Genomic DNA, 19630 nt, shown 5'->3' with positions numbered 1-19630 from the left:
TTCTTGACGCAGTGATACTTCTCGCTATCATTATTCATTCCTCGGTCCCGTGTTGTTGTAACCGGAATGCCGACAAGTGAACTATGATGTGTGAAATCGATACTCCTAGCAACCTCGTTGCTTGGTAGTTAATGGACAATATTCTCATTCTTAGCGTGTTGGTTATTGAATCATCAACCTAAGATTGATCGTGCTACGTAGTTCTTATTTCCGGTGCACTCTTTGATCAATGAGTTAGGATTGTGTCAATCCCTCACTGTTTGGATCATAGCATCTTTCCTTTAAAGCAAGATTGCTCCCGAGCTTAATAACATTTCGGTGGTTCTTGATTTTCTGAATATCCTCTCAGAAGTATCACCGGGTTGTCCCCTGCCCGTTATGTTGAGCTCGTGATCAAGTTGGTTTTCTTATAATCCACCCCTTCTCCAAGAATCTATGTTGGATATCCCTGAGCTAGTTGGTTGAGCTAGACAACAACTTGGAGAGTTGGAAGATGAAAGCTTGTCCCGCTTAGTTCATCTCCAAAGGGATATCCTCGTGTTTGTGTGTTTGTTGAAGCAAGATGATATCTTCATCGATTGATCCTCGTGATCAATTGTTGGCGCTATTTTATTATCCAATCTTTGATTTGCGCATGGTCTATCGTCAAATCAAATGAGAACCAACGATAATCGTAATGTTGTCTTACTCGTGGTTGATCCCTCAAGCATACACCATTACCTCTTTTGGTCTGACCAATACTATCACATTGGTAACATAATGGTGGAATTCCAGTGATATGGAAATTCCGATGAGTTGATGTTGAGCCCATCAGCAGCATCTTGTCTCATCCATGATTCATGTTGAACATTGAGCTAGTGTTGGAAACTTGTAAGCATTTACTTCGTGTTCCGCTCATGAGGTATATATTTGGTGAAAGAAGTGACTTTCTCCAAGTTCACGTGCGTTAGGTGTAAGTTGCCACCATGAATTTGAGAAAGATTGTTTTCGTTTCCTTTGGAATCATCCCAAGTCATTCATCCATGTGTGAAGTATTCTATGGTCTGATAGACTGATCATCTTCATTCTATACGTATCCCTAGCACACCAAGCCACTGATTGATTTGTTCAAGGAGAAGAAGTTCTTTCATAAGAGCTAGTCATATGACTTATGCAAGGACTTCGATATCCTCGATGATGGTTCCCCACCTGAACTCGGTAGTGTTTTATTGCAAGACTACTATGTGGTCATGCTTGTCTGGGACAGCATGTTCACATGTGTGTAGCGGAATTAGCTCATGTTTTGGACCTTGCTATCGTAGTTCACTCCCGAGAACCTCGCAATGCCATCTCGTTGATTTGTGTTGCAATCTTTCATTTTTCTCTCTAGACTGGATGAGTCTAGAATATCCTGACACCAACCAGATCTGAATCCCAGGAAGATATGATGGTTGGAACGTTTCCCAAGAACTGTAATATTGGTCTCTCTGTAACCCGGTAAACTGGATGTCGTGGCTAACACAACCACCCGGAACACTTATTATTGTAGTATCCTGATTGATAAAGTTGGCCACCTCCCCATAAGGATTCCGTAGGATTTACCTCCTTAGTTATTCCTTATGGATTCTTGCACTCCCGAAGTCTGACCTTCCACTTGATGTTCAAGATACCAAACCATATCAAGTGGGTTACGCTAGTACATCAAGGAGAACATTAGAAGCGGAGTGCTAAATGTCTCTCGGTCGATCATCCAGATTTTGTTTCCTTGGCCTCGCTAGGGTGAAATCTGAGTAGACGTTATCTTCCTTTGCATCTGCATTGTCCATCACTATTCATCATGGTAGTATGTTGGGTTGCCAGGATCCTTGACACGGATGTTGGTAGAACCTTGATGAATATGGAAATGCTCAAGTTCTTGAGAGCACGCGCAAGCAAAATCATCACTTGCGTTGTCTTCAACAAGGTAGTCCACATCATCCATTCTAGCCCGAGTGTGTCGTTCTCCCGAACTCCGTCAAATGATCATTTGTAAATTGCCTCAGGCTGGTGAGAAGAGTTCCAAGATCTATGTATCGAAAGTACTTCATTTTTGCCACTTGACGGAATAATTCTACGAGTCACCCTCCCTAAGGTGGCCCGTTATGGAATCATGGCAATTCTTCCTCCCTACATTGAAACCCTCGTCAAATTATTTCTTCCATCCCTCCTGATGCATGTTTTTGCCTCTCAGCTCCAGAGATGTTTCTACGTCTCATTCCGTGAGTTGATCTTGTGATCATTGGGATGATCCTAAGTTGCTCGAACCTCAAGAAGATCGATTCTTCTAAAATTCTCCCTTTCTTCTCATTGTCATGTTGGATGTAGTTCTCAAAGCAAGACGTCGAGATCAAGGTGATGCAATGAATCAACATCATCGAGAAAGACATCTGGATCGTGAAGATTGTATTAGCTTGTGTCCCTCTGTCTTCTTACCTCACGACTTGAATCTCGGGACGAGATTCTTGTTTAGTAGGGGTGAGTTGTCACATCCCTAGTTCTGGTATGCACTAGGCTAGCCCTTCATGTGTGCATCATGTTTAAATTTCTCAGAAACTTGAAATGGGGATGACAGAAACCCCCAGCACCCCCCTTAATCCAACTAGGGTTTATTAAAATCTTTTTCAATGAACCTGAAATGCCCTTCTAAAATGTTCATCATCTTTGCCTTGGTCTATAACCTCTGACAAAAATGGTGCACACTTTTCTAGGACATCATAGGGTCACTGAATTAAATCATATTCTATTTGCAATTGGGCATTTAAATGATATAAAATGTTTTAAATGCTCAAATAATCATAAACTAAAATGTTTGCTGTTGGTTATATTCCAAACAGTGGCATTGAGCAGTTTCATGATTTTTGGATCTGTTTAAGAATTTTAGTTAAAGCTCTAAAGTGACAGCAAAATAGAAAACAGAAGAAAAATAGAATGGGAAGGAAACCTACCTAACTTACCTGTGCAGCCCACCTGGCGGCCCAAGTGGCCGGCCCAGCCCACCTCCTCCTCCCTGTCGTCTTCCACCTCCTTCCAGTAGGCAGGAGGGCGTGTGCCTTGCACGCGCGCACGCGGCCCCGGCCACCTCCTGCTTGCCGCTTCGCCCTGGCCCTCCCTGGTGCAGCCACGCACCCCCTTGACACCTCTCACTCACTCCCCGAGCTTCTTTCCCTCCTCTGCTCTCTCTCCCTGTCATGCCCGAGCAAAGGTCATTGCCGCCGTTCGCTGCCACCGCATCCACCGCGTCTCCCTCGCCTCACTGACCTGTCCACGAGCCCCGCCACGGTTGCCTACGCCTCTCCGTCGATCCACGTGACGCGGGAAGCCCTGGAGAGCCGCCATTGCCGTCGTCTTCACCTCCGGCCGCCGGAGATTGCCTTCGCTGCCCCGTCGACCTCAGTGCGTCCCCGAGCCCGCCGAGCATCTCGTCGCACCTGCCGTGAGCTCCTGCTCCTGCTCCCCCTTTCTGTTTTTTCCCTCGTGCGCCGTAGCCGTCGCCTCGCCTGCAACCAAACGTCGGCGCCGCCCCGAGATTGTTTCTAGTGAGCTCCGGCCGTCCCCGCTACCACCACATGCCGCGTTGGATGCAGGTGAGCTCCAGCTCCCCGTAGCTGCCCTTGGCTGCTCGTTTGGGCGTCGGGGAAGCGATCCAGAGCCCCTCCGCTGCACGAAATGGTCGCTGCCGGCCAAACTCCGGCGGGCCGACGTGGCCACTTAATTAGGGCGTAAACACCCTGGTAATCACCCCCTAGTGCCACTGCCATGTGGGCCCCGGTGCCAAAATTAATTAGTTTAATTTCTATTTAGATTAGTGCTAATCTTGCGGACCCCACGTGTCAGGTTTGACTTTGACCAAGTCAGCGTTGACCAGTCCTACATGTCATCCACCCATCCCAGCTCTGAGTCACTGACTAATGGGTCCTGCAGGTCAGGTTTGACCTGGCCGGCCCAGTTGACCTGCTGACATCAGCCTTGCGAAATGCCGACGCAGTAAAGCTTATCTAGGATTTTAATAAATCAGAAATGATTTATTATTTCCAGAAAATGCCCAAAACTTCTAAAAATCATAGAAAATAATCTATAGCTCAGAATGAAATAAATTATATATGAAAAATGATCAAAAAATCCAATCTATCCATCTGTACTGGTTTCATGCATGTTTATGCAACTTAACCTTGCTTTTTAGATCAAAACATGATAATGCACTTTATAAGTTCTTAGTTTGAATTTGAATTTGAACCTTTGGTTCAAATCAACTCAAACCCTTCTATTCTTAGCTGCATTAGCTCAAATCACAGCATATTGACATGTCATGATCATGCATCATATTGTGCATTGCATTGATTGTGTTCTTTCTGTGTTTGCCGGTGGTTGTTCCACCTCAGTAGACGTATGTTCCGATGATGAGTTCGATGACACCGATGAAGAGCTATATCATCTTCAGAAGTGCCAGGCAAGCAAAACCTCCTTGTTCATTCCGATACAATCCCACTCTCTCGCTCCTACTCTCTTTTACTGCATTAGGACAACATTAGTTCAACTGTTACATGCTGCGGTAGCGGAACCCCTTTTCCTCTCCATGACCTGTCATTGCCACAGTGAATAGATGAAACCCACTAGCATGAGTAGGAGTTGTTTGAGCCCTTATGTGCTTACTCATTCATGCTTGTTTGTCATGCCTGCTACTGCTTAGAGTTGAGTCAGGTCTGATTCATCAGGGATGAATTGGAATGGTGATGAACATGTCCTACTGGGTGTGAGCTAAGTGTGTGAACACGATTTGGTAAAGGTATCGATGAGAGGCCATGTAGGAGTACATGGTGGGTTGTTTCATTGGAACCGTCCTTAAGCACTGAGATCTATATGTGTGATTTATGATTCAGCTACTACCATGCATTGGGCCCGAAACCAATGGACCCTCTCGGCTTCTTAACCACCCTTGTCCTCTGTCCAGGAGTTGCAAGTAGTTTATGGTGTTTGTAGTATGCTGGAGGCCGTGCGCAGCACTGACCCGAGGGGTGGGCTGTGATGCGGTAGGCACGTGGCCGGGCATGCCGGGCGCCCGTTTGGTGTCTCGGAACCATGTACACATCGTTCGGGGCCGTATGTGGAAACCTCGGCCGGACTCCCTGTGGATGGAACCTGAATAGGCGATAAACCTGGACTAGAGGATTGAGTGTTTAGGTAGGCCGTGGCCGACACCCTCGCTGGGCTTCCGCTTGAAGGTTGCCGAGTACGTGTCGTGTAAACGGCGATAAGTGGTGAGGGCGTGTGTGAAGAAGTACACCCCTGCAGGGTTAACATCATCTATTCGAATAGCCGCGTCCGTGGTAAAGGACTACTTGGTTGCCTATACAGTACATAGACAAGTGAAACTGGATACTCTAAAATGCGCAAGATAAGCGTGAGTGCTATGGATGGCGTTTTGGTAGGGAGACGGGAGCGGATCCATAGTGGTGTATTGATATGGTGAATATGTGGACTCGTGAGCGCCACCTCAAAAGAGTTACTAGCAGTCTTAGTTTAGGATAGCCACCGAGTCAAAGCTGGCTTGCTGCAGTTAAACTCCACCACCCCCCTTTGTTGATAATGATGCATATGTAGTTAGTTCTGATGTAACTCTTGCTGGGTACATTTGTACTCATGTTTGCCTATTTTATGTTTTGCAGAGAGACATCAGTCTCGTTAGTAGTTCCGTGTGGACTTCGACGTTTAGTTTGATACCTCAGCTAAGATCTTGTGCCCTCGGCCGGATCTGGTAGATAGTCAGCCTTCTCAGCCTTTTTCATTTGTAGATGTCTGTACTCAGACATGTTAAGCTTCCGCATGTGCTTTGACTTGTATGCTCTGAATGTTGGGTCATGAGACCCATGTTTGTAATATCTCGCTCCTCAGAGCCTAATGATTAAATACTTTGAGTCGTAGAGTTTTGTTGTGATGCCATGTTGTATTTACACATATCGAGCATATTGTGTATATGATTGAAATGCTTGGTATGTGTGGGATCCGACAACCTAGTTGTTTATCCTTGGTAGCCTCTCTTATGGGGAAATGTAGTCTTGTGCTTCCATGGGCCGTAGTAGTCCGCTACAGCCCGGTTCACCGGAGTCCTACTAGCCCAGCACTACTGCTCCGGAACACTTGACTGGCCGGCATGTGATTCACCTCGTTCCTGTGTCTGTACCTTTGGGGAAATGTCACGCGGTGACATCCGGAGTCCTGCCTAGCCTGCTACAGCCCGGTTCACCGGAGTCCTGTTAGCCCAGTGCTACAGCCCGGATTCGCATGCTGCTGACCGACATGGTCGATGTTGATTCATGTATGCCTGTCCCCGTAAGTTAGTACCACTTTGGGTTCACGACTAGTCATGTCGGCCCGGGTTCTCTGTCATATGGATGCTAGCGACACTATCATATACGTGAGGCAAAAGGCGCAAACGGTCCCGGGCCAGGTAAGGCGGCCGTGGGAATATCGTGCGTGAGGCCGCAAAGTGATATGAGGTGTTACATGCTAGATCGGTGTGACTTAGGATCGGGGTCCTCACACAACCATAACCTACTATATCCGGATACAGTGCGCAAAATGGGCATCGGTCCATCAAGGATCAAGCCCACAAAAACTACCTTTAAAGGAGTTATAGCAGGTGTAGAGGCCCGCTGCACGTGCTCAATCACATTGGAGGTCGTCTTCGGATCCTCGGACAACTTCCGAAACAAAGACTTGAGATTCGATATCGTTCCTTTCCGCAGTGGCTATCACGCACTACTCGGATGAACTGCATTCGCCCGATTCAATGTGGTGCCACACTATGCTTATCTCAAACTCAAGACGCCCGGACCACGCGGTGTCATAACAGTCAATGGAAACACGGAGCACTCCTTCCGTACTGAGGAGCACACAGCACCTCTGGCAGCAGAAGTACAGAGCGGCCTTATCGAGCAGAACCTTAATTCGGTGGCCAAATCTCCCGAACACTGTCAAACGAGTCCGGACTACTCTGCAGCAGGACATCCCAGCTCGTCAAGTGCTCGACTAGCAATTATGCCTCCGTCTCATTCCCGACCAAATGGCGGCGTACGTACCGCGCATACATAACTACGCACTCAAAATGCCATGGGCATAGACAGAGGCGTAACTTTATTGTGGCCCATCATACGGCTCACACACATACTTTTCCTTTTCCTTTTTACCATTTTCGGTCTCTTTTTCACAGACCCCTCCTGACGGTCTGATCATCGGTCCTTTTGAAGGATAGATATACCAAGGCGGCAAGCAGTACAGACGTGTGGGGGAATCTCTAGATGCTCTTCTTGATGATCGTTCTACCTGTTTTCAGGACTCGCACGCAGATCCCCTTGGTCTTGGCATGTTAAATAGCCAGGTTGCTTATCGGACTATTTGTACAAATACGCTTAGACATATCAATCAAATTATAACGGAAACAGTTTGCGGCCCAACTTACGTGGCACTAGCTTACTACTTCATCTTATTATTCTTATCGATTGCACCCGTACACTTTGGTACGCTTTAATTCGCCAGGGGCTTCATTGTGCTCCATACTACGGCAACAAAGTCCGAACACTTTTTACAGTACAGTTCGGCACCCCGAATTTTAGCATTATATGCATCGGCTCCGAATCATGTCTTTGGTCAATAGTTGGGTTACCCGGCTCCTGTGCTTGCTACCTTACGTTCGGTCCTATCGGCTAAGGTAGTAAAGGGAGAACTATTGCGATTGTGTTTCTGGTTTACCCGAGCAAATACCTTAGTAGAGAAAGCCGAAAACTAACTGTCATGATGCGGCGAGAGCTGGTCAGCTATTCGGAGGTTAAAAAATCTTTTTCGATTTTTTCCGCATTATGCGATGAATCGGCCTTCATTCGATAAGGTGTTTACACCACCCTAGTCCGGGTTAAATGCTAACTAGGGGCTGCGCCTACATTTTTATTGTCGAACTCATATGGCTAAGTGAGGGTGATAAAGCCACATAGTCCGATTGCCTGGTTCGTTGCACTAAACACCTCCTTCAAGGACCAAATTCTTGGATCAAGAGTGTTTAGACTCCATCCCGAACACCCCCGTACTACCTACATGGGGGCTGAAGCCGACAACTGGCCAACTCTCAGATTTAATAATAACGGCCGCACTGGAGGCAAAATTTTAAGCAAGCATTATATTACATAACGGCTTTGTTTCGTCATACAAGACAAGATAACATGAATGTATTCATTCGAAGATAATATCTTTTGAACGCTAGCCCTCTACAATGCGGGATCCCTTGAGGACATCATCAAAATACCGCTCAGGCATGCAGTACTCCTTGCCAGAGGGCGGTCCCTCGGTCACGAGCTTGACGGCGTCCATCTTCGCCCACTCCATCTTGACACGTGTGAAGGCCATCCATGCACCTTCGATGCAGACCGACCACTTGATGGCATCAAGCTAAGGGCAGGCACTGACCAGCCGCTTCACGAGTCCGAAGAAGCTGCTGGGTATGGCTTCGGTAGGCCACAAACGGACTATCAAATCCATCATGGCCACTTCGGCCACCTTATGCAGTTCGGTCAGCTATTTCAGCTGATCGCTAAAGGGCACTGGATGCTCTGGCGCAAGATATTGCGACCAGAACAACTTCTCCATTGAGCTCCCTTCTTCGGCTCGGAAGAACTCGGCAGCATCCGCAACACTGCGCGGCGGATCCGCAAACGCTCCTGGAGAATTCCAACTCCAGGTCAGTAAGAGGTACCTTTTCTCACATATTTGCTCTACATAATAAAGGCCTTACCCGCCGCTATTTAGCTGGCCTCCTGGATTTCCTGGAAGGCGCCCTGGGCTTCAACCCGGGCATCTTGTGCGCTTTGGCGGGCCTTGGCAAGTTGGGACTCTTGATCCGCAATATTGCGCTCCAAGGACTCGCATTTCTTCAAGGCGTCCTGGAGCTCCTGCTGGACCTCACCGACCTTGGCCTCGTGCTTTTCACGGGCGGCTTGTTCCTCCGCCGTTTTCTTCTGGGCTTCAGCCAATGCTTCCTTGAGGGTTTCCACCTCAGACGCCGCTCCTACAAATTATCATTTGATCAACACAAACAATTCATATCTCTCTATATCTGAATAGGTCATTACATACCTTGCTTGTCCTTCAGCTATTTTTTCACACGGCCGAGCTCTTCCTCGGTCCGCTCCAGACTCTGCTTCAGTCCGGAGACCTCAGTAGCATGAGAGGTCGCAGCTAGCAACAATGCCTGCTTATTCACATAGACATGTCCGGTTAGTCTCCTGCGAAAGTTATTTGATCCTCAGTCCGGCTTTTCTTTCCGAACACCGGACAGAGTCTCAGGGGCTACGGTCTATACTATGACATTGTTTTTACATAATTGCATCACATACCTCAAAGCTTGTCTGAAGGCTGGTGCAGGCTTCAGTCAGTCCGCTTTTAACGGACTGAACCCTCTCAACCACTGTACCCATAAGGATACGGTGTTCCTCAACAATGGAAGCACCTTGCAGCGCTTCCACCAGATTATCCAGTGCCTCTGGATGGACAGAGGACACCGGCGGAATAGGCGCACCTCCTTCTTTCAAAGGAAGCTGCTTGCCTAATTCCGGAGCCATATTGGACTCCGGAATGATATTCGGCTGGGGGCCGAACTGAATATGGCCCCCATCACCAGTCTCCAAGGGGATTTGCTCCCCCATGTGTCTGGCGGCCAAGGGGTCACCCTCTGGCACCAACCTGAACGCCTCCTTAACCTCTCCCTGGCCTGGGAAGGTCCTTCAACACCTCGGCGTCGCCCTAGGCCTTGGGAGATGGAAGCCGCCGGCGGTGACTCGCTGTCCATCGCCTTTGAATCCAGCGAACCCCCCGATGAGGATCGCTGGGAGCTGTCGTGGGCCGGACTGCAGCGGATGATTCTACATGTCAGAACTATAAAGTAAAGAAGTTGGATATATGAGTGCGTCGACGCCTTTGAGTACTTAGGATTCGGCCAGGGGCTTATCCCTGGGGCGCCACTCTGAGCTGCTGTCAGTATCCAGCGGGGTGTCGTCCGCGAGGGAGGCTCTCTCCTTCTTGGAAGCTTCAGCCTCCAGATGTGTGGAGGCCGCCCTCTTCTTCCTTCTCCCCTCTGGGGGAGAGTTTCTTTCCTCCTCCTCCCCCTCGTTATTCTCGGTGGGGGAGGAATGGGTTTCAGCGTCTTCGGATGTCACGTCCGGAGTACCCTTATGGTGGAGGCCACCTCTTGTCAGAAGCGAGATTTCTGGGTCTTCGGGCAGTGGAGCCGGACACTTGATCTGCTCCACTTTCTGTGTCCAACCCTAAAAAAGTAAAATAGGGAAGCTCAGACATTCTCCTTGAGCGTCCAAGTAAAGGATACACCTTGAAAACACGAAAAAACTTACCGGACTGGCAGGATGGGTCAGGTTGTACCCACGGTCTTCGGTCACCTTCGGCCATGTCTTATTGGCCATGAAGAGCACCTTCCAAATGACTTCATACGTAACGCCGAAGAACTGTTGCAGGGTCTGGTGCTTGGCCGGATCGAACTCCCACAAATTGCAGGTCCGGCTTTCGCAAGGAAGGATCCGGCGAAAAAGCATCGCCTGGATCACATTGACAAGTTTGATTTTCTTGTCGACCATGCTCTTGATGCGCATCTGTAGTGCTGTCAGCTCGTCCGACGAGGCCAGTCCAGGCCCTTCTCTAGCCAGGAGGTGAGCCGCATTGGGGCCCCGGACCTGAATTCGGGAGCCGCGGCCCAGGTGGCATCGCAGGGATCTGTGACGTAGAACCACTGTTGTTGCCACCCTTTGACGGTTTCCACAAAGGTACCCTTGGGCCATGTGACGTTGGGCACCTTGCTCACCATGGCGCCTCTGCACTCTGCGTGTTGGCCATCCACCACCTTCGGCTTCACATTGAAGATCTTTAACCATAGTCCAAAGTGGGGTGGGATGCGGAGGAAGGCCTCGCACACGACAATGAATGCCGAGATGTTGAGGAAGGAGTTGGGGGCCAGATCGTGGAAATCCAGCCCGTAGTAGAACATGAGTCCGCGGACGAATGAGTGGAGAGGAAATCCCAACCCGCGGACGAAGTGGGGGATGAACACTACCCTTTCATGGGGCTTCGGGGTGGGGATGATTTGCCCCTTGGCCGGAAGCCGATGGGCGATTTCCTTGGCCAAGTGTCCGGCCTCCGGGAGCTTCGTGATGTCTTTCTCCTTGACGGAGGAAACCATCCACTTGCCGTGCGCTCCAGATACGGACATGGTCGGAATGCTTTTTTGAGGTGGAAAGGGTGGAAGCTTGGGCGCTGGGGCTCGAGAACAGATGGGTAGAGAGGAAGAAGGCATGGGTAGAAGGGGTGAATCTTTATCTCCTTATAAAGGCAGCGAATATCAAGCGCCTCCCCACTCGCCTTAAAACTCGCCTATTCCCCAAGGATCGTGCAGACGGCGCGGTTGGATTACCCACGCCCGTATTGATGAGAATCCCGCAGTAAGGGGACACGATCTCTGCTTCGACAAGACGTGCCAATAAAACTGCATCTTGAAACATGGAGCGGGAGGCTAAAAACGGTTCGAAATAATGACCGGGCGGTGATGTGATGTCACGCTACGAAAGTTGTCAGTAGATTGGACTCGTGAAAATGTTATACTCTCTGCGGATATGTGTGGTGTTTGTTTTACAGAGCCGGACACGTTCTATGTGTTCGAGAGCTGCTTTGGAGTATTCGGAGGAGGAACCTGCCTTGCAATGCCGAAGACAATCTGCACGCCGGACACATCCTCATTGAAGGCTGGTTCAGGGGGTACTAAGGGAGTCCTGGATTAAGGGGTCCTCGGGCGTCTGGCCTATGTGACATGGGTCGGACTGATGGGCCATGAAGATACAAGACAGAAGACTCTCTCCCGTGTCCGGATGGGACTCTCCTTTGCGTGGATGGCAAGCTTGGCATTCAGATATGTATATTCCTTCCTTTGTAAACCGACTCTGTACAACCCTAGGCCCCTCCAGTGTCAATATAAACAGGAGGGTTTAGTCCGTAGGGGCCATCATAATCATACAGGCTAGACTTCTAGGGTTTAGCCATTACGATCTCGTGGTAGATCAACTCTTGTAATCCTCATATTCATCAAGATCAATCAACCAGGAAGTAGGGTATTACCTCCATCAAGAGGGCCCGAACCTGGGTAAACATCGTGTCCCCCGTCTCCTGTTACCATCGACCTTAGACGCACAGTTCGGGACCCCCTACCCGAGATCCGCCGGTTTTGACACCGACAATGGTCCTTGTCCATCACATCATTCTCCTAATGATGAGATCCTGTTATCAAATGACAACTCGTGTCTACGGATAGGAAACCCTAACCATCTTTGATCAACGAGCTAGTCTAGTAGAGGCTCACTAGGGACACGGTATTTGTTTATGTATCCTGATACGTCTCCGTCGTGGCTACTTTTCCAAACTCTTTTGCCCTTGTTATTTACTCTAATTTGCAGGATTTGAATGGAACTAACCCGGACTGACACTATTTTTAGCAGAATTGCCTTGGTGTTACTTTGTGCAGAAATAAATTTTTTTGGAATTACCTGAAAATTAATGAAGAATATTTTTGGAATATATAAAAATATTGGCAAAAAAATCAACCACAGGGGTTCCAACCATTGGCCACAAGCATGGGGGCACCCCCCTGGGGCATGCCCAGCTGGCTTGTGGGCCCCTGGACCTCCTTCGACCCTAATTCCAACGCTATATACTCACATCCGGAGAGAAAAAATCAGAGAGAAGGATTCATCATGTTTTACAATACGGAGCCGCCGCCTCCTCCCATTCTTCATCGGGAGGGCTGACGTGGAGTCTGTTCGGGGCTCCGGAGAGGGGGATTCATCACCATCATCATCACCAACCTTCCTCCATCACATATTTCATGATGCTCACCACCGTGCGTGAGTAATTCCATCGTAGGCTTGCTGGACAGTGATGGGTTGGATGAGATTTATCATGTAATCTAGTTAGTTTTGTTAGGGTTTAATCCATAGTATCCACTATGTTCTGAGATTGATGTTGCTATGACTTTGCTATGATTAATGCTTGTCACTAGAGCCCGAGTGCCATGATTTCAGATCTGAACCTATTATGTTTTCATGAATATATTTGTGTTCTTGATCCCATCTTGCAAGTTGTAGACACCTATTATGAATTATGATCATACCCCAAGGTGACAATAATTGGGATTCTTTTTGGTGATTACCGTAGTTTAAGGAGTTCATGTATTCACTAAGTGCTAATGCTTTGGTCCGGTTCTCTATTGAAAGTGGGCCTTAATATCCCTTAGTGTCTGTTAGGACCCCGCCACCACGGGAGGGTAGGAAAAAAGATGTAATGCAAGTTCTTTTCCATAAGCACGTGTGACTAAATACGGAATACATGCCCACATCATATTGATGAATTGCAGCTAGTTCTGTGTCACCCCAGGTTATGACTGCTACATGATTAATATCATCTGACACAATTATCATTGCTGATCCATTGCCTATGAGCTTTCCACATATTGATCTTTGCTATGTTACTTTCGTTGCTACTACTGTTACAATCACTACAAAACTGCTACCGTTACTTTTTCCACTGTTACTGTTACTTCCATATTACATTGCTACTAAATAATTTGCTGCAGATATTAAGTCTTTCAGGTGTGGTTGAATTGACAACTCAGCTGCGAATACTTGAGAATATTCTTTGGCTCCCTTTTGTCGAATAAATAAATTTGGGTTGAATACTCTGCCCTCAAAAACTGTTGCGATCCCCTATACTTGGGGGTTATCAAGACCTTTTTCCGGCGCCGTTGCCGGGGAACATAGCTCTATTCTCTGAGTCACTTGTGATTTATATCTGTTGATTACTATGAGGAATCCGAAAGATACTAGAACCAAGATTTTTCTCTCTACACAAGGGAGGTAAGGAACTGCCATCTAGCTCTGCACTTGATTCACCTTCTATTTTGAGTAAGCTTGCGACACCTACACCTGCTACCAATTCCGATACATCGCATGTTATTGATGATGCTACTTATACTAGGAATGATGCTTATGATGCTACAACTTTGCTTGATAAAACTGTGCCACTGGGTGAATTACTTGATGAACATCTTGCTAAGGCTAGAACTATTGATTATGCTGAAGATGATGATATTTCTGAAACCAATGAAATTATTGAAACTGAGCACTTTGAAACACCTGTTAGACCTAGCTCTCCTATATATGAATTGCCTGTTATGCCTGAGGGTTATGTTCTGGATGGAGAGGTAGCTAGGGACTTTCTTGCTTGTAAGGACAGAGATGATCTTAAGAAATTATTATGCAAGTGGAAAGAAAAATCTTTGAATGCTAGAATGCAATATGAACCTAAGTTTGCTACTCCACCTATCTTTGTTACTGATAAGGATTATGAATTCACTGTCGATCCTGAGTTAATTACTTTGGTTGAATCTGATCGTTTCCATGGTTATGAATCTGAAACTTTTGTGGCACATCTTACAAAATTGAATGATATAGACACCCTATTTGCTCATGAGGAAAAAATCCGCTATTACTATATTCTTAAGTTGTTTCTTTGTCATTAAAGTGTGATGCTAAGATATAGTTTAATTCTCTTTCCCTTGGTTGTGTGCGTGGTCCCCAGGATATGATTGACTACTTCTCTGAAAAATATTTTCCTGCTCATAAGAAACAAGATGCCTTAAAGGAAATATTTAACTTTGTGCAAATTGAAGAAGAGAGTCTCCTACAAGCTTGGGCGAGGATTCTCTAATTACTTAATGCTTTTCCTGATCATCCTCTCTAGAAAAATGAAATACTTGATATCTTTTATAATGGACTAAACGATGCTTCTAGGGACCACCTAGATAGTTGTGCTCGTTGTGTATTCAGGGAATGAACTGTTGAGCAAGCTAAGAAACTATTGAGTAATGGTAATGATTGGACCCTTCCCGAACCACCTCCTAAGACAACTCCAAAGGAAAGAGGTATTCTATTTCTTAGTCCTGAAGATATGCAAGAGGCAAAGAAATCTATGAAAGAGAAAGGTATAAAAGCTGAAGATGTTAAGAATTACCACCTATTGAAGAAATACATGGTCTTTATAACCCGACATAGGTAGTAGAGGTAAACTCTCTCTATAGGTTTGATGAAGGTGGTATTCCTTATAATAAGTCTACTAGTCAATGCTTGGATGAGTTTGATAATTTTATTGTTAAACAAGAAAACTTCAATGCTTATGTTAGTAGACAGTTGAAATGTAATGGTTATATGCTTGACTGCTTGGGTGCTTATATGAGTAGAACTCTTAATGATCTTAAGATTATTAGTAAGCATGCTTCCATGGTGAAAACTCAAGTAGAACAAGTTCTCAAAACTCAGAATGATTTGTTGAATGAGTTGAATAGTAAGAACAATGATAATGTTGTTAGGGTTATGACTAGTGGTGGTAAAATGACCCAGGAACCTTTGTATCCTGAGGGCCATCGTAAGAGAATTGAGCAAGATTCTCAGGGAATTAATACTGATGCACCTAGTCCTTCTAAAAGGAAAAAAGAAAGGTGATAGGACTTTGCATGCTTCTAGTGAACCTGTTATAGATACACATGAGAATCCAAATGATATTTCTATTCCTGACGCTAAAACAAAATCTGGTAATGAACATGAACCTATTGCTAATGTTAATGATGATGCTCAACCTAGTAATTATAATGATGTGGAGATAGAACCTGCTGTTGATCTTGATAACCCACAATCTAAGAATAAATTTTATGATAAGAGAGACTTCATTGCTAGGAAACATGGTAAAGAAAGAGAACCATGGGCTCAGAAAGCCATGCCCTTTCCTCCTAAACCATCCAAGAAAAAGGATGATGAGGATTTTGAGCGCTTTGTTGAAATGCTTAGACCTGTATTTTTGCATATGCCTTTGACTGATATTCTGAAAATGTCTCCTTGTGCCAAGTATATGAAAGATATTGTTACAAATAAAAGAAAGATACTGGAAGCTAAAATTTCCACCATGCTTGCTAATTATACTTGTAAGGGTGGAATACCAAAGAAGCTAGGAGATCCAGGACTACCAACTATACCATGCTCCATTAAAAGAAACTATGGTAAAACTGCTTTATTCTGTACCCACTTTTTACTTGCTGTTACTTACAATAAATGAAGCAAATACTATTATTTGTCTGTTTTCAAAATTATCTGTGCAATAAAAAATGTCCCGAAAATAAAAGTTCTCCAAATTCCCTAGAAATTTAGTATGATTTTTTTATAGAATATTTGAGAATTTTTGGCACTGAGAACACAACAGGGGGCAGAACCAGCGGGCCACAAGCCCACAGGGCGCGCCCACCCGCCTGGGTGCGCCTAGGTGGCTTGTGGGTCCCACGTGGGTCCCCCTCACTTATTCTAGCACTGATCCACTTCGTCTTCCTCCAGAAAAATCCCACCATAGCTCAAACCCGTGTTCTAACTCATTTTGCTGTCATTTTCGATCTCCTAGCGCAAAGCTCCATTCAAAAAACTATTTTGGGGGATTGTTCTTCGGTATGTGACTCCTCCAATGGTCTAATTAGTTTATGGTCTAGTGCTTTATATATTGCAAATTTTTGCTGCTGTGGTGACCTTGTTCTTGAGCTTGCATGTCAAATTTATATGGTCCAAAGTAGTTTTGATGCATGATATAGCCTCTAGGCACTTGTAAGAGTAGTTGCTATCAATCTTGTTGAGTTTGTTCACTTTTATTTCGAGTCACTAAAAATTTCGGAAATTTTTCAGAGGAAGAAAAATGTTTAGGAATATTTACGAAGGTGGTTCCTCTAGGAAGTAAGCCCCAAGGCTCGCGATACGTGAGCCGGACGTTGAACCACCAAGGAAGGCTCTAGTACGGCCTTGCGAATGGTCGTTGTGTCAATTCATGGTTCATGCAGGTTTCAAGGAAGAATTTGATGCATACCTACAAAATGCTAGCCTTGAGTGTCAGATTAGAGCCGACAGTACTATCACCTCACTGATTCCTTTGTGCGGAGATTTGAATTTACATCTAAACGGAATACTCATTCTGTTTTATTTGATCTTTATGATAAATCATATACCATGTACCAAGAGGATTTTAATGATGCATGCAAGATTCCACAATGGGGTATTCTTAGTGAGCGTCGTAAAACTTATTATAATGATTTCCTTGCTAGCATCACCGTGGGAGAAACTAGAAATATTACACAAGCTACCATAGGGAGCATCCACTTTCCTGCCATACATTATTTTGCTCTCTTTATATGTAGATGCATTAACGGTAAGCATGATCATAGCCACCTTTGTGCATCAGATCTTAGTGTCCTCAAGTGTGCGATAATGGGTGATAAACGATATAACTTGGGGGATGTTATTTCAAGGAGGTTACATCATAATTCTAAAGATGGATATTTCTTTGGTGGGATTTATGCCACCCATTTAGCTAATTATCTTGGGGTACCCATAAGGGAGGATGACATTGAGCTACCACCTGCTTTCCTTCATTATAATGCTACGTTACACTACCAGTTTCCTGAGAGGAACGAACAGTCCCTCCTGTACTGACAAATCTTTGACAGGGAGCGCATATTCTATATTACGCTTCCCGCTCTTGCCTTCTTTGACTTTAAGGTAAAACGGAGATACTTCATAACCAGGGAGGAGGCAAATGAGTATAAGAGACAAGTGGAGGCCGCTCGCCTCCATGAGGCAGCTCTCCAGGCAGTAGATGCCGCATCCCAGTACAACCCCGACTACAACTTTAGATATCTGTCGGGCCAGCCGTGGCCCTAGACCACCTTAGGCCAAAAGCCTAAGCTTGGGGGAGTACGTACTTCTCATCGACATTACATTCATGTTCACACACTCATTCCAGTTGTCGGTGTTCATACTTTTTCATTGCATTATCCATGCTAGTTTATTTTCTTTTCTTTCTTTCTTCTTGTGTGTTTGATAAACTTTGGGAAAATCCAAAAAAATTAGTTCTCGCTTATTTTTAGTTTTCTTTCTAGTTTATTTAGTAGTGGTATTAAAGAAAACCCAAAATGATTTATCGTTCTTCTTTTGCTTGTTGGGAGCTTTCCGTGTAAATAGTTTTTCTCATTCTTGTTTTGCTTTCTTTAGAAAAAACAAAAACTGAAAAAAAATCAGTGTGTTTCTTTGAAATTATTTTTCCTTTCTTTGTATCGTAAGGAGAAGACCACGATGAAAATGTTGAGTGGCTCTCACATGTATTATTGTTGATCTAACAAAGAGACCATATTACCTTGTCTTCTCCTTTGAATAAATGTTTGTAGATTCTAGCTTAGTCCAATGCACGTACACTCTTATTATTGTTCACACCATTCGGTTTTGCAAGTGAAAGGCAATAATGACGATATCTGATTAAACGATTGAGATGGAGAAAAGTTGGTACGGACTCGACCGATTTTGTTTTTGTAAATATGATTAGTTCATCGTTCCTGACTCAGCCCATTATGAATGAAACATAGTTACAATGACAATTAGAGATTATGGTTACTCATGCCATGCTTAATTAGCTAGGTGTTTATGATGGTTTACCTTGCGTGCCAACATGCTTTTAAATGGTTTTGATGTAGTATGATAGGATGGTATCCTCCTTTGAATGATTCGAGTGACTTGAAACAAAATGAACATAGCCTCCATGATATTTATGTGTTCATGGTGACTTATATCCTGCTCATGCTTGCACTCAATTTTGGTTAATCTCAATGCATGTTTATGACCGTTATCGCTCTCTAGTTGGTCGCTCCTCAATCTTTTGCTAGCCTCCACTTGTACTAAGCGGGAATACTGCTTGTGCATCCACTTCCATAAACCCAAAGTTGCTCCATATGAGTCCACCATACCTACCTCTATGCGGTATTTACCGGCCGTTCCGAGTAAATTTGCATGTGCCAAACTCTATAGCTTCAAATAATAATCTCTTTTGTATGCCCGAATCGCTCATGTAGCGACTGGGGGCTCTAAGTATCTTCCATGCTAGGTGGGTTATTCTCATGATGAGTGTTTATTCACTTGTCATTCACGAGAAAGTGGTTGGTAATTGGGATGCCCTGTTCCATGCTCAAAATCAAATCAAAATATAATTAGCAAACAAAACTCCCCCAGGACTGTTGTTGGTATGGACGGTACCCATTGTTTCGAACCAGCCGTGGAGTGTGCTTGTTGGTGGAGGGGCAGTAAAAACTTTACCATTCTGTTTGGGAACCGCCTACAATGTATCTAGCATGGAAGATAGTGACATCTCTTGGTTGTTATGTTGACAATGAAAGCATACCGCTCAGAATTATATTCATCTCTGTTTCAAAAAGCTCGAGCTCTGGCACCTCTGCAAATCCCTGCTTCCCTCTAGAAGGGCCTACTATTTACTTTTATTGTTGAGTCATCATCCTTTTATAAAAAGAACTATTTAGAGATCACCACTGTCATTTGTATGCTTTCTAATTAATTGATATTGAGTATCAGTATGAGTGTGACTGGATCTTTGCTACCATGAATTATAATGTCTAGTCAGTCCTTGATCTTCAGGGGCGCTCTGCATT

This window comes from Triticum aestivum, chromosome 4D, assembly GCF_018294505.1.
Source record: "Triticum aestivum cultivar Chinese Spring chromosome 4D, IWGSC CS RefSeq v2.1, whole genome shotgun sequence".
NCBI classification, from domain to species: Eukaryota; Viridiplantae; Streptophyta; class Magnoliopsida; order Poales; family Poaceae; genus Triticum; species Triticum aestivum.
Note: the sequence above shows the minus strand (reverse complement) of the source record.